Genomic DNA, 14488 nt, shown 5'->3' with positions numbered 1-14488 from the left:
CTGACTCTAGGTCCTCCTGAATATTTAGGCTGTCCTTCATTGTTTGTACTCCTTTTCTTCCTTGCTTTTTTATGCTGCTCATGTTACTTCTTGTTCTATTGACTGCTGAGTTTCTGTTTACTCTTATAGATTTATTTGATGCTGATCGAGGAGCAGGCAGTATGTGACACAGTGGTGACCCTTTCTGCCTCAGAGCACTTTATTTTCCAAGTGGCTTCTCATACGCCACGCCCTCTTGATCGAAACTTCTCTTCTTCAACTTATGTAATTTGTTAATATAGGAGCATTTAAATCACGTAAAGCCCTTTAGAATCAGCTACTCAAAAAATGGCCCATGGAATCCGTCCCAGACTGGTGGATGATGCTGGTCTGGCTGCTAACACGCTGCCCAGCAAGCTGGCTACGGTGCGATGGAGACCAGCAGACAAGAGCTGAAAGCACTATTCTTTAACTTTTTATCAGAGTTGGTATGATATCAACTTTACTCTCTCCAGGGAAAATGTCCTTGTCAGTATATTAGAGATATATGGAATATTAAATAAAAACTGGTGGTTATGAAGATTTTTATTTTATATTAAATCATGAGCACTATTCTACGTTTTTCTATATAGAACATCAGGATATATTAAATACCATTTTGGTACAAACCTGTCAAAACTATTAACTATGATTTCTCTTCTTCATTTCTCTTGCAACAGATGTAGAACAAATTGGTTTGAAATGTTTATCTAATATCCAGGCATAGCAAGAAAATGTATTATGACTTCTCTGAGAAAAAGAATATTAACACTCATACCACTGACTATTTTCCCCATCCTCAAAATGATGACTTATATATGTTTTTATTAAAAGAAAAATTTAGTGCTTACTTTGACAGCACTTACACTAAAATTAGAATGACACAAAGATGAGCATGGCCACTGTGCAAGGAGACACTCAAGTTCATGAAGTGTCCCAGATTTTTAAAAGGGCTAGAATATAGCTAGTAACAAAACACCCTAGGGAGGAATAGAGGGAGGAAAGGAAAAAAGGAAGAAAGGAAGGGAGGGAGGGAGGCAGAGAAGAAAGACTGCCTGCATTGCATCGTTTGAGTGATTACAGTCAAGCCAACTTAGTTAAATACCATTTGGTAGACTAATTTATTTTTCAATTGAAGTAGAAAAAGTGAGTTTCATGGCATTTCCCACTGCCCTTTCAAATATCATACATTTGGTAACTTACCATACAATTATTACTTTTTCATTTAAATTGTACTGAAAATAAAAACATTTTGATTGAATCAGGATGCAATATTTATGAAGCAAAGTGAGTTTAATCCAAAACATAGCTTGTAACGGTGTCTTTGAAAAAAATGTATACTATAGAACCTCATGAATGCTTGAGTTAAGCAAAAATGGAATAAAAGTTTATATTGACATATTTCTTCTTTTTTTTTAAAGTTGCAGATGGACACAGTACCTTTATTTTTTTTGTGCAGTGCTAAGGATCAAACCCAGTACCTCACACATGCTAGGCAGGTGCTCCAACACTGAGCTACAGCCCCATATTTATTCTTACACATATGCTCACATACAATATCAGGAAGCACGATTATACTCAGTAAATCAAAACCCTTGACAGAGATGTGCTCTTTGCATCTAGATCTCACTGCAGTGATTTTGGAAAAAACTAGACTGATGTGATGAAAATTCTATAGCACTTTGCTTCTGGGTCTAGGATGCAAACTACACTGCCAGCCCTTTCCAGAAGTTGCTTTCATCATGCATCACAGGAAACTCCTCTGAACATTCCACCTTTACCAAAAGACAGACTTAAGATAATATCTGAAATCTGTCAACACAAAAATTTTAAATCCTAAGAAGCTATATGAAAGAAGACTATGACTTATTTTTCTAAGCAACTTTCTGAGGCACTATATCTCAGTACATTTTGGGACATGAATTTACTAAATAATAATGGCAACAATAAAATATTCCAAGGGAACACTCTCTCTCAAGTATCTAAAGAATTAATCTACCTATGCTAAAAAGCTAACACTGTATCACTGAGTGAGTTAAAGATCAGCATACTTACTTTCCATAAGAACAAAACCAAACTCCTTTGCCTGGCACTCCAGATAAGTAAAGATGTGCCCCAAATTCCTTTCAAACCCAGTTTCCAACTTCCTGTGCATCTTAATGTAGCTAAGCCAACTACTTAGTCCTTAACCCCATCTCAATACCACTGAGCTTGCCTTCTCCTCACCTTGATCATGCTCTTTTTTCCAAGTACTGATCTATGTAAGAAGTCAATTTTCAAGGTCTAATTTTAAAAGATGCCTCTTTGAGTTTGAGTGCTAAAATGCCACACTCTGAATTCTCTACTCTGTGCTAAATGCTTTATATGCAATATTTCATCTTTGCAATCCCTCCCCAAGGATAGCCACACTAATTACTATCATTAAGTGCTTCTACATAGTGTCAAAGGCTTTATAACATCACTTAATTTAACCTTTGCCACCAACCATTTTGTTATGCTTATTCTATACAGATGAGGAGTGTTAATTGTGAGAGGTAAGAACAACACCTGTATGGTCTGAATGTGAATCCCAGCTCTACCACTTTCATCTTCCTCAATCATCAGTTTGCTCAAATGTTAAAATGTGTGTATATGGGTATGTGCAACAAACAAAGCCTCTCTCATAGAGCTATGGTAGCCTTACATAAAATCAACCACATGTAGCATTAAGCATAGCATCTGATATTTAATGAGAAAATGAGTGTATATGGGTATGTGCAACAAACAAGGCCTCTCTCATAGAGCTATGGTAGCCTTAAATAAAATCAACCACATGTAGCATTAAGCATAGCATCTGATATTTAATGAGAACTTGCTAAGTACCAACTGTTAATCTTACTTCACAGCATCTAGCAGAGTGTTCTGCACATAGGAGAAACAAAAAAATATTGCTTATTAGAGAATATTCTCTATTTTAAAAAACTAAGTTTCTTTTACAAGTCAACTTAGAGATGCAGTTTGTAACTTCAGATCATTAGAAAACAAGAATCTGAATTCAAAGCACATTTGGTTTGACCTGATTGATGCATCTTTTCCCTTACCTGCTACCATAAGCAAACATACTGCAGAAGCACTGTGGAAATGGTGATTGAATTTATGTTCAGAGGGACTGGAAAAGCTATTTTCTTGTACACACCAGTGGGAATTAGAAAGTTAAAATGTAATACTCATTTCAAATCTAGCACAGAGTTATTAATATTGGAAAACTGATAAAACAATCAGCAGCCACTTTAAAAAAAAGAGACTCCTTTATAGAAGCTTAATAACATTTTTTAAACAATCTCCTCCAGGTAAAAACCAAAAATATTTTTCAATTTGTAATTTTTATAAGATTCTATAATTACATATCTAAATTTAATTGTAGGCTTTTACTTAGAATTTGTGCATATTTAGATAAACCTCTAAAAGGAAGCTTTTCTTTATTTACATTCTTCCTTAGTATTTTAATTTTTTTAGAAACGATTTCTATCAATTATAAGAGGCAAAATACTGAAAGGAAAACAATATTCTATGAGTCCTCAATAATGTGTTAAAAATTATCTGCATGTTTGCATAACAGAACTTTCATTTTAAAGACACAGCAATAGTATATAAAAGAAAAAATAAAATAGCCACAGTAAATAAAACTTTTCAAGTAAACATTTCAAAACACTCCTTGTCCTTGGGGTGCTGAGAAAACCACAGGAGAAGCCCAGCAAGGCCACTAGCCAACAGAGCACCACACTGGACATAGCACTGTTGCGTCCTGTCCCACACAGATCATTTCAATTCGTCTTCTCAACAGCCATGGAAGACGGGCACCACAGTCCTATTTCACAGGCTGGTCTAAGGATCAGCACATGAGAGAGATCCTTAAAAATAAAAACAAATGTTGATTTTCTTTAACATTATAAAGCTTTCAGGAAATGTACTCTATAAATCTATCCAGTCTTTTGGTGACAGGCAGAAATAATTCTCTTGGAAAAGGAAAGAGTATACAGACTGGGTAAATATAATTTATTATAAAACAGAGAAGAAAAATGTAACCTCTTTTCAAACTCTCTAGCCACATAATGACTAGCAAATAAATAAGAGTATAAAAATGCTCAGAAAAGTAATCCTTTATCATATTTAATTGAGAAACACCACAGAATGCTTCATTAGTAGAAGCAAATGAGATAACCACAAAGGGGCTATATATTTTTAGAAGTTTTTACTTTATTAGGGTATAATTTATATTTTCACAACCTAAGTGCAATTAAGATAATAAGTTTTGAGTCATTTGTTTTAACTATAAAGTTTAAGTTTTGTAATTGATACAGTCTTGTTACCACCACTACATCTGAGATATAACAACACCATCAGTGGAAAGTTTCCTGGTACTCCTCTGTAGTTATACTGTCAGCCAAATTCCCAGTCTAGGAAATCCCTGATCTTCTTCCTAACACTAGTTTTAAAAATTACAGAATTTCATTGAAATGATTCAGACAGCATTTGGTCTTTGGAGTTTGACCTCTTTCCTGCAGCATAACTTTTTTAAGTTTTCTTAAAATTCAACAGATATTTTCACGTTAGTGTTTTGTTCTTTTTAGTATTAAACAATATTCATAACATGGATATACCATGATCAGGTTGTGTCCAGCTGGAACTATTATGAATAACACTGATATGCACTTTTACATAAAAGTCTGTATGGACAGGTTATCTCTCTTCAACAAACACCAAGGAGTTGGATTGCTAAGTTTACATGGAAAATTTATGTTCATCTTATAAATAGTACCATACTGTTTTCCAATCTGCATTCCGACCATCATCATCCAAGGGCTCCAGCTGCTCGCCACTGTCACCAACACTTAATACTGTTCATCTTTTTAACTTTCACCATCAAATGGAAATGTAGTAGTATTTCACTGTGGCTTGAATATGCATTTTCCTGACATCTAGTAATGGTTAACATCTCTTCATGTGCTTATTGGTCACTTATATATGTTCTGTTATGAAGTGTCCCTTCAAATCTTTTGTCCTATTTTAATTGGGCTGTCTTACTAAATGTGTTTTAAGAGTCCTCTATATATTCTGAATGCAAACTTTATATCAGATTAATTTTATAAATATTTTTCATGTTGTATGTATGGCCTGCCTTTTATCTTCAGGTGTATCTTTCAAAGAAGAAAAGTTTTAAATTTTGATGAAGCCCATTTTAGCATTTTTTTTAAACAGGTCAAGATTTTTGCATATTTTTTAAGACACTGCTGCTTAATTAAATATTAGATGTCACAAGAGAAAATGACAAGGCTTTCACTTCAATTCTTATAATTCAGAATTCAGATATTCAATCAACATACTTCACCCTGCTTCCTGGTACTGGAGATTGTACCCACAGGCACTCTACCACTGAACTTATATCTCCAGCCCTTTTTGTATTTTTTATTTTGTTATTAAGCTGCTGAAGCTGGCCTTAAATTTGAAATCCTCCTGCCTCAGCCTCCCAACTCACTAAGATTACTGGCCATTCAACCTACTATCATAAAGCAACTATCAAATAAACTATACTTGATGGAGGCCTATTTGGCCAAAACTCACTTCCGAATCAGTGTTTTAAAGTACCAAGAGGTTTAATAACTGAGATAGATTAGCCTCCACTTTTATATGTGGAATAAGTCTAAGAAAAGGAGACCTTAAAAAAATACATGTGCCAGCCCATTGCTTATCTCATATAATCTTCATTTAAAAAACCCAAGAGGTATATTAGTACTGCTACTTTTGCTTAGCCTAGTGTTTAAGGAGATGGACTCTGCAACTAGACTGTCCCTGTTCAAAGCTCAGCTTCACTATTTCCTATCTATGTGATCTTGAAGTCACTTAATCTCTCTCTCCATCTCCTAATTGGTAACACAGAGAAAAATATTAATATTTACCTCAAAGGATACTCTATTTTTTTATTTTTAATTTATCTTTTTTTTATTGGTTGTTCAAAACATTACAAAGCTCTTGACATATCATATTTCATACATTAGATTCAAGTGGGTTATGAACTCCCATTTTTACCCCAAATACAGATTGCAGAATCACATCGGTTACACATCCACATTTTTACATAATGCCATATTAGTAACTGTTGTATTCTGCTACCATATTAATGACATAACACATGTACAGCATTTAGGTTACACATGCCATACAGTAAACTCGGTAATTTTCTGCTCTCCCATATTTATTTTATAGGGAGATAAAATAGATGATAGACATAAACCTATTTGTCTAAGGGCAAAGCCACTGGTGGCTGTCAAAACACGGTTATTAGACCAGCAGCTTCAGCATCAACTGGGAACTTGCTAGAAATGAAAATCCTCAAGCTTACTTGAATCAGAAACCCTGGAAGTGGGTCCAGCAACACAGTTCTGACAACACCCCAGGGATTCTGATGTCCATTAAGAACCAGGGAGGGCTGGGGTTGTGGCTCAGTAGTGGAGCACTTGCCCAGCACGTGTGAAGCACTGGGTTTAATCCTCAACATCACATAAAAAAATAAATTAATTAAATAAAGGTATTGTATCCATCTACAACTAAAAATATTTTCAAAAAAGAAAAAAGAACCAGGGAAATGGAGAGAAGTCAGACCTCCGAGTCTGGAGGTGGGAGCCTACAGGGTGTTGGGGAGGGGCATCTAGCACGAAAGCTCCACCTGGAGAGAGTGGCAACTTGGCTGAAGGGAGGCCCACCTCCATGTTGATCTTGGCTTAAAGGCAGGTGCTGTGGCCACATGGAGGCTGGTGGTTCAGGCTGAGCCCACACAGCAGAGGGCCTTATCCTGCACATCTCCCAAGCCCACAGAGAAGATGGGTGTGGTGTTTCTATCTAATCTTTACATCTCAGCTTACATATCACTTTGCCAAGGGACATTCTCTCATCATCCTGTCAAAAACAGTTTTCCATCACCTCCAACTATTCTCCATCTCATCATCTGGCTTTCTGCAAGACATTCTTCACAACTGACTTCATTTTCATTTATTTGCTGACTTTTGTGTCTCTACTATAACTAAGAGGCATCATTTGAGGAGGGACCTCATGTGTTCTGCTGATTTACATATCTATAGCTCCCAGTCCAGGACCAGAATGCAGGAAAAAAAACACAATGATAATAAATGTTTGCATAATGGAAGAATTTGAAAATGAACATCCAATAGCATAAGGAGTTTTTTGATACTGAACTGAAAAATGTGCTGAGAAATGAGAAAATTCTAAGGGCCTCGTGGGACATCTTGAAAAACAATCAGGCTTATGAAATCAATGTTTTAGGATCAAAAGGTAAGCTTGATGGAGGAGTAAAAATTTTACAGTTGATCTAGTTTATTAGAAATAATGAATCGAGTTGTTTTGAACACACAGCAATAGCTTCTGATTTTATTATCCTAACTGACGAAGATACAGCTCAGAAAGGACAGGACACTTGCCTGAAGGCACACAGGTAGTAAAAAAAATGAGACCAGACTCAATCCAAACTTGCATGTCCAAAAGGAATGCTTTTTCCAGTTTTGTTTTTTTTTAATCCTGTGGACAAAGGCCAATGTGGAATTTGTCTTTGTTATCAATTTATCCATTCAAAGATGTTACGGTACTTGCTGAATTCCCAACTGAGTTAGAAACAGACACATCCATAGATAATATACAGAACAGGTGCTATAAGGCAGCTATGAGCAGAGGCTTTATGGGAGGTCCCAGAGTCTCAAAGCAACCATTACTCAAGGCGAGGGACCAGAGAACTGTCTGCCTGGGCCTGACTCTCACAGCCATATCCCAACCAGTCTCCATCAACCAGCAACACTGACTCAAGTAGTAATTGTCATTAATAAATAAGTGGCTGATAAGGTCTTAACTGTTGGGCAAAAAATATAGCATAACATTAAATAAATGTTAACTCTCATGTCCAAAAGCTATCAAACCATAATTCTATAGTTTACTCCATATTCCACCCAACAATTTCGGTTCTCAGGAAACAAGCCTACTACAAAAGAGACCATTTTAGCAACAAATTCTCCATGTATTTAGTTCATATTTTTTTATTCTGGTCTGAAACTTCCAGGTAATTAGCAGGTTAGGACAGGTATTATACTACAAGAGAAACAGGGGAAATATTTACCAATATCAACACATTCATAAGCATAAAGGAACTGAACACCTCCATTCTGTTCTAGTGTCCAACAACAAGAAGGATTAGAACAAAATTAAAAACACTAAGAAAACCATTCAGAAAAAATAATGCAGGCAATTGTTAGAAAAAAGAAAAGGAGACAACTGGCCTTAACTTTGGTTTTGATTTTGGTTTTAAAGACTGTGTTAAGGATAAAGTAACTAGAGTCAATTCAGTGGACATAAAAGAAACTATTTGAATTAACTGTCTACTTTAAATTCTTGCCCAGTATAGGTTAAATATTTGCCTTGATGTATGACAAAGATCATTAACTCTATGGCTAGTAAAACTTCAACAACTAGTTTGAAGTCTGGTATCGCTATACCACCTGATTCACACTTCCTGCTTAGCATTGTTTTTGCTATTCTGGGTCTTTTATTTTTCCATATGAATTTCATGATTGCTTTCTCTATTTCTACAAGAAATGCCGTTGGGATTTTGACTGGCATTGCATTAAACCTATAGAGAACTTTTGGTAATATCGCCATTTTGATGATGTTAGTTCTGCCTATCCATGAACAGGGTATATTTTTCCATCTTCTAAGATCTTCTTCTATTTCTCTCTTTAGGGTTCTGTAGTTTTCATTGTATAAGTCTTTCACCTCTTTTGTTAGGTTGATTCCCAAGTATTTTAATTTTTTTGAAGATATTTTGAATGGAGTGGTTGTCCTCATTTCCATTTCAGAGGATTTGTCGCTGATATACAGGAATGCCTTTGATTTATGCGTGTTGATTTTATATCCTGCCACTTTGCTGAATTCATTTATTAGCTCTAATAGTTTCTTTGTAGAGCCTTTTGGGTCTGCTAGGTATAGAATCATATCATCTGCAAATAGTGATAATTTAAGTTCTTCTTTTCCTATTTTTATGCCTTTAATTTCTTTCGTCTGTCTAATTGCTCTGGCCAGTGTTTCGAGAACTATGTTGAACAGAAGTGGAGAGAGAGGGCATCCCTGTCTTGTTCCAGATTTTAGAGGGAATGCCTTCAGTTTTTCTCCATTCAGAATGATGCTAGCCTGAGGCTTAGCATAGATAGTAACAAAAACAGCATGGTACTGGTACCAAAACAGGCGGGTGGACCAATGGTACAGAATAGAGGACACAGAAACCAATCCACAAAACTACAACTATCTTATATTTGATAAAGGGGCTAAAAGCATGCAATGGAGGAAGGATAGCATCTTCAACAAATGGTGCATATGCAACAAAATGAAACTGAATCCCTTTCTCTCACCATGCACAAAAGTGAATTCAAAATGGATCAAGGACCTAGATATCAAATCAGAGACTGTGCGTCTGATAGAAGAAAAAGTTGGCTACGATCTACATTCGGTGGGGTTGGGCTCCAAATTCCTCAATAGGACACCCATAGCACAAAAGTTAATAACTAGAATCAACAAATGGGACTTACTCAAACTAAAAAGTTTTTTCTCAGCAAAAGAAACAATAAGAGAGGTAAATAGGGAGCCTACACCCTGGGAACAAATCTTTACTCCTCACACTTCAGATAGAGCCCTAATATCCAGAGTATACAAAGAACTCAAAAAATTAGACAATAAGAGAACAAACAACCCAATCAACAAATGGGCCAAGGACCTGAACAGACACTTCTCAGAGGAGGACATACAGTCAATCAACAAGTACATGAAAAAATGCTCAACATCTCTAGCTGTCAGAGAAATGCAAATCAAAACCACCCTAAGATACCATCTCACTCCAGTAAGATTGGCAGCCATTATGAAGCCAAACAACAACAAGTGCTGGAGAGGATGTGGGGAAAAGGGTACACTTGTACATTGCTGGTGGGACTGCAGATTGGTGCAGCCAATTTGGAAAGCAGTATGGAGATTTCTTGGAAAGCTGGGAATGGAGCCACCATTTGACCCAGCTATTCCCCTTCTTGGTCTATTCCCTAAAGACCTAAAAAGAGCATGCTACAGGGACACTGCTACATCGATGTTCATAGCAGCACAGTTCACAATAGCAAGATTGTGGAACCAACCTAGATGCCCTTCAATAGACGAATGGATAAAAAAAAATGTGGCATTTATACACAATGGGGTATTACTCTGCATTAAAAAATGACAAAATCATAGAATTTACAGGGAAATGGATGGCATTAGAGCAGATTATGCTAAGTGAAGCTAGCCAATCCCTAAAAAACAAATGCCAAATGTCTTCTTTGATATAAGGAGAATAACTAAGATCAGAGTAGGGACGAAGAGCAGGAGAAGAAGATTAACATTTAACAGGGATGAGAGGTGGGAGGGAAAGGGAGAGAGAAGGGAAATTGCATGGTAATGGAAGGAGACCCTCAGGGTTATACAGTGGAGGGGGTAGAGAGAGAGGAGGGGAGGGGAGGGGAGAGGTGGGGAGGGGGGAGGGTGGAGGATGGGAAAGGCAGCGGAGCACAACAGACACTAGTATGGCAATATGTAAATCAATGGATGTGTAACTGATGTGATTCTGCAATCTGTGTATGGGGTGAAGGTGGGAGTTCATAACCCACTTGAATCAAAGTGTGGAATATGATATGTCAAGAAATTTGTAATGTTTTGAACAACCCACAATAAAAAATTTAAAAAAAAAAAAACTTCAACAACTAGAAAATAATCTTCATGGACTTACCAAAAAACCCTGATGTTTACTTTTCTTTAATATTATGAAAATATCTAAACTGTGGCATGATTCCAGTATTGAAAAAGGTCATTTTGCAGTTATGATTAGCATTGAGAAAGGAATAATGAGTCAGGATATGTCAGGCTGTGTGTCCTGAAAGTTGTATAATAAGGTTTCCTCACACAATGAATAGTCAGCTGAAAAGGCAATATAATGGTGTTTGTAAGGATAGGAGATTGGGTGTGGGATAAAATGCTGTGGATTTCACATAGATCAGACATGTTGCTCATGACAGAATACCCATCCTTTATTGAACACTTCCATGCTGACGACAGTGGCAAGTGCTGTGTGGGCATCTAGAAGTATTGTGATAAAAATGAGCTAAGGTTTTTCCCTCCATGGCTGTCTTGCTAGATACTTGCTAGAACTATAATTTTTTAAAGACCATCATTAATACGCCATACATGGGCATTTGCACACGTATGTATACACATAGGAACCCCACACCATAGCAAACTGATAACTTCATAAGAACTCACAAAGGAAGTAAGAGGCAAGATAACCAAACCTGTGCCAAAGAAGCAAAGCTTCAGTGTTGCTATGCCTGCCTTGGTAAGTCACGTACCTACATGTAGTCTAATTAATTGACACCCTGGTTACTTAATGTCATTATCTGGCTGATAAATGACAGCTAGAGAAAATAGCAACTGCCATTGTGTGGCTTTCGTTCTTCCAAACTTTTCAATAATATCCCTTGACACCAGAGCAACCACGAATTCCTTGGAGAGTCCAGTAGTCCACTTGCTTTTCTCCCTTATTCCTAAGCACCCAGGGGCAGCACAGCTAATTTCCAAGAGACATCTCAAGGAGCTAACACACAGTTACCAGACTCTTCTACCACATATACTCAGAGTACCCTGTATCCTTCTCAGCATGCACCTGCCCTCTCAGCCTGTCAATGCTCTGAGAGGCAGGAAATGTGCACTCCCAGCCCCAGAACACAGGTGGCTAAGCCCATTTTTAAAAAATTTGTTCTAATTAGTTATACATGAGAGCAAAGAGCGTTTCAACTCATTGTACACAAATGGAGCACAACTCTTCATTTCTCTGGTTGTACACAATGCAGAATCACACCATTTGTGCAATCGTACACATACATAAGGTAATAATATCCATCCTATTCCACCATCTTTTTCACCCCCATTATGGATCAGCATCCACTTATCAAAGAAAATATTTGGCCTTTGGTTTGGGGGATTGGCTTACTTCACTTAGCATGATATTCTTCAACTCCATCCATTTACCTGCAAATGCCATAATTTCATTCTTCTTTAAGGCTGAGTAATATTTCATTGTAGCATATATACCAAGTTTCTTTGTCCATTCATCTACAGAAGGGCATCTAGTTGGTTCCACAGTTTAGCTATTGTGAATTATGCTGTTATAAACATTAATGTGGCTGTGCTCCTATAGTATGCTATTTTTAAGTCTTTGGGGTATAGACTGAGGAGGGAGATAGCTTGGTCAAATCATGGTTCCATACCAAGTTTTCTAAGGAAAACTGCTTTCCAGAGTGATTGCACCAATCTGCAGCCCCACCAGTAATGTATGAGTGTGCCTTTTCCTCCACATCCTCACTAACATTTATTGCTGCTTGTGTTATTGATAATTGCCAATCTGGAGTGAGATGAAATCTTAGAAAACTTTGATTTGCATTTTTCAAATTGCTAGAGATGTTGAAAATTTTATCATATATTTGTTGATTGATTATATATCTTCTGTGAAGTGTCTGCTCATTTCCTTAGCCCATTTATTGACTGGGTTGTTGTTGTTTTTGTTGTTGTTATTATTATTATTATATTTATTATTATTATTATTATTATTATTATTATTATTATCATTATTATTATTATTTTGGTGTTAAGTTTTTTGAGTTCTTTAGATATCATGGAGATTAGTGCTCTATCTGATGTGCATGTGGTAAAGATTTTCTCCCATTCTGTAAGCTCTCTTCACATTATTGTTTGTTTCCTTGCTCAGAAGAAGATTTTTAGTTTGAATTCATTCCATTTATTGACTCTTGATTTTACTTCTTGCACTTTAGGAGTCTTGTTGAGGAAGTCAGGGGCCTAAGCCAACATGTTGTAGACTTGGGCCTACTTTTTCTTCTATTAGGCTCAGGGTCTCTAATGCTTAAGTCTTTGATCCACTTTGAGTTTTGTGCAGAGTGAGAAATAGGTGTTTGACTTCATTTTGCTACATATGGATTTCCAGTTTTCCCAGTATCATTTGTTGAAGTGGCTATCTTTTCTTGAATGTATATTTTTGGCACCTTTGTCTAGTATAACTATATTATTCTTCTGTTATGTACCATTGGTCTACTGTCTATTTTGATACCAATACCATGCTGTTTTTTTTTTTTTTTACTACAGCTCTGTAGTATAATTTAATAAGGTATTGTGATGCCTCCTGCTTCAATCTTCTTGCTAAGGATTGCTTGGGCTATTCTGGGTCTCTTATTTTTCCAAATGAATTTCATGATTACTTTTTCTATTTCTATGAGGAATGTCATTTGGATTTTACTTGGAATTGCATTAAATCTGTATAATACTTTTGGTACTATGGCCATTTTCACAATATTAATTCTGCCTATCCAAGAACAAGGGAAATCTTTCCATCTTCTAAGGTATTCTTTAATTTAATTTTTTATTGTTCTGTAGCTTTCATTGTAGAGATCTTTTACCTTTTTTGTTAGGTTGATTCTCAAGTATTTTATTTTATTATTTTTTTGAAGAGGGGGACTGTTGTGAAGAGGTAGTTTTCTAAATTTCTCTTTCAGAGGATTCATCACTAAATAGAAATGCATTTGATTTATAGGTGTTGATTTTATATCCTGCTACTTTGCTTAATTCTACTATTAGTTCTAGAAGATTTCTGGTGGAATTTTTTGCATCCTTTAAGTATAAAATCATATCATTGGCAAATAATGAGAGTTAAAGTTCTTCTTTTCCTATTCATATCCCTTTAATTTCTTTCATGTGTCTAATTGCTCTGGCTAGACTTTCAAGGACTATGTTAAATAGAAGTGGCAAAAGAAGGCATGCCTGTCTTGTTCTAGTTTTTAGAGGAAATGCTTTCAAGTTTTCTCCATTTGGAGTGTTGGCAGTCTTGGGTTTAGCACAGATAGCTTTTACAATGTTGAGGTATATTCCTGTTATCCCTAGTTTTACTAGTGTTTGGAACATGAAGGGGTGCTGTATTTTGTCAAATGCTTTGTCTGCATCGATTGGGATGATCATATCATTCTTATCTTGAATTCTGTTGATGTGATGCATTACATTTATTGATTTCCATATGTTGAACCAACCTTGCATCCCTGGGATGAACCCACTTAATTATGATGTACTATCTTTTAAATATGTTTTTGAATTCTATTTGCCAGAATTTTATTGAGAATTTTTGCATCTATGTTCATCAAGGATATTGATCTGAATTTTTCTTTTCTTGATGTATCTTTGTCTGGTTTTTGTTTCAGATGATACTAGCCTGATAGAATAAGCTTGGAAGGGTTCCCTCCTTTTCTATTTAATGGAATAATTTGAGGAGTATTGGTGTTAATTCTTCTTTGAAGGTCTTGTAGAA

At 36.1% G+C, this 14488-nt stretch overlaps 1 protein-coding gene and 1 non-coding gene across 3 annotated transcripts in view; one reads left to right on the top strand and one right to left on the bottom strand.

The window, feature by feature from the left end:
* The window catches only part of Sh3gl2 (SH3 domain containing GRB2 like 2, endophilin A1), a 216784-nt gene that overhangs the window by 149703 nt on the left and 52593 nt on the right, over nucleotides 1-14488 (bottom strand). The gene's annotated exons all lie outside the window — the stretch shown is intronic.
* Nucleotides 862-964, top strand: LOC114104494 (U6 spliceosomal RNA). Its single transcript, XR_003584852.1, has one exon. It is a non-coding gene; the product is annotated as a U6 spliceosomal RNA (small nuclear RNA).

Source organism: Marmota flaviventris, chromosome 13 (genome assembly GCF_047511675.1).
Source record: "Marmota flaviventris isolate mMarFla1 chromosome 13, mMarFla1.hap1, whole genome shotgun sequence".
Lineage (NCBI taxonomy): Eukaryota > Metazoa > Chordata > Mammalia > Rodentia > Sciuridae > Marmota > Marmota flaviventris.
Note: the sequence above shows the minus strand (reverse complement) of the source record. Positions and strands in the feature narration are given on the sequence as shown.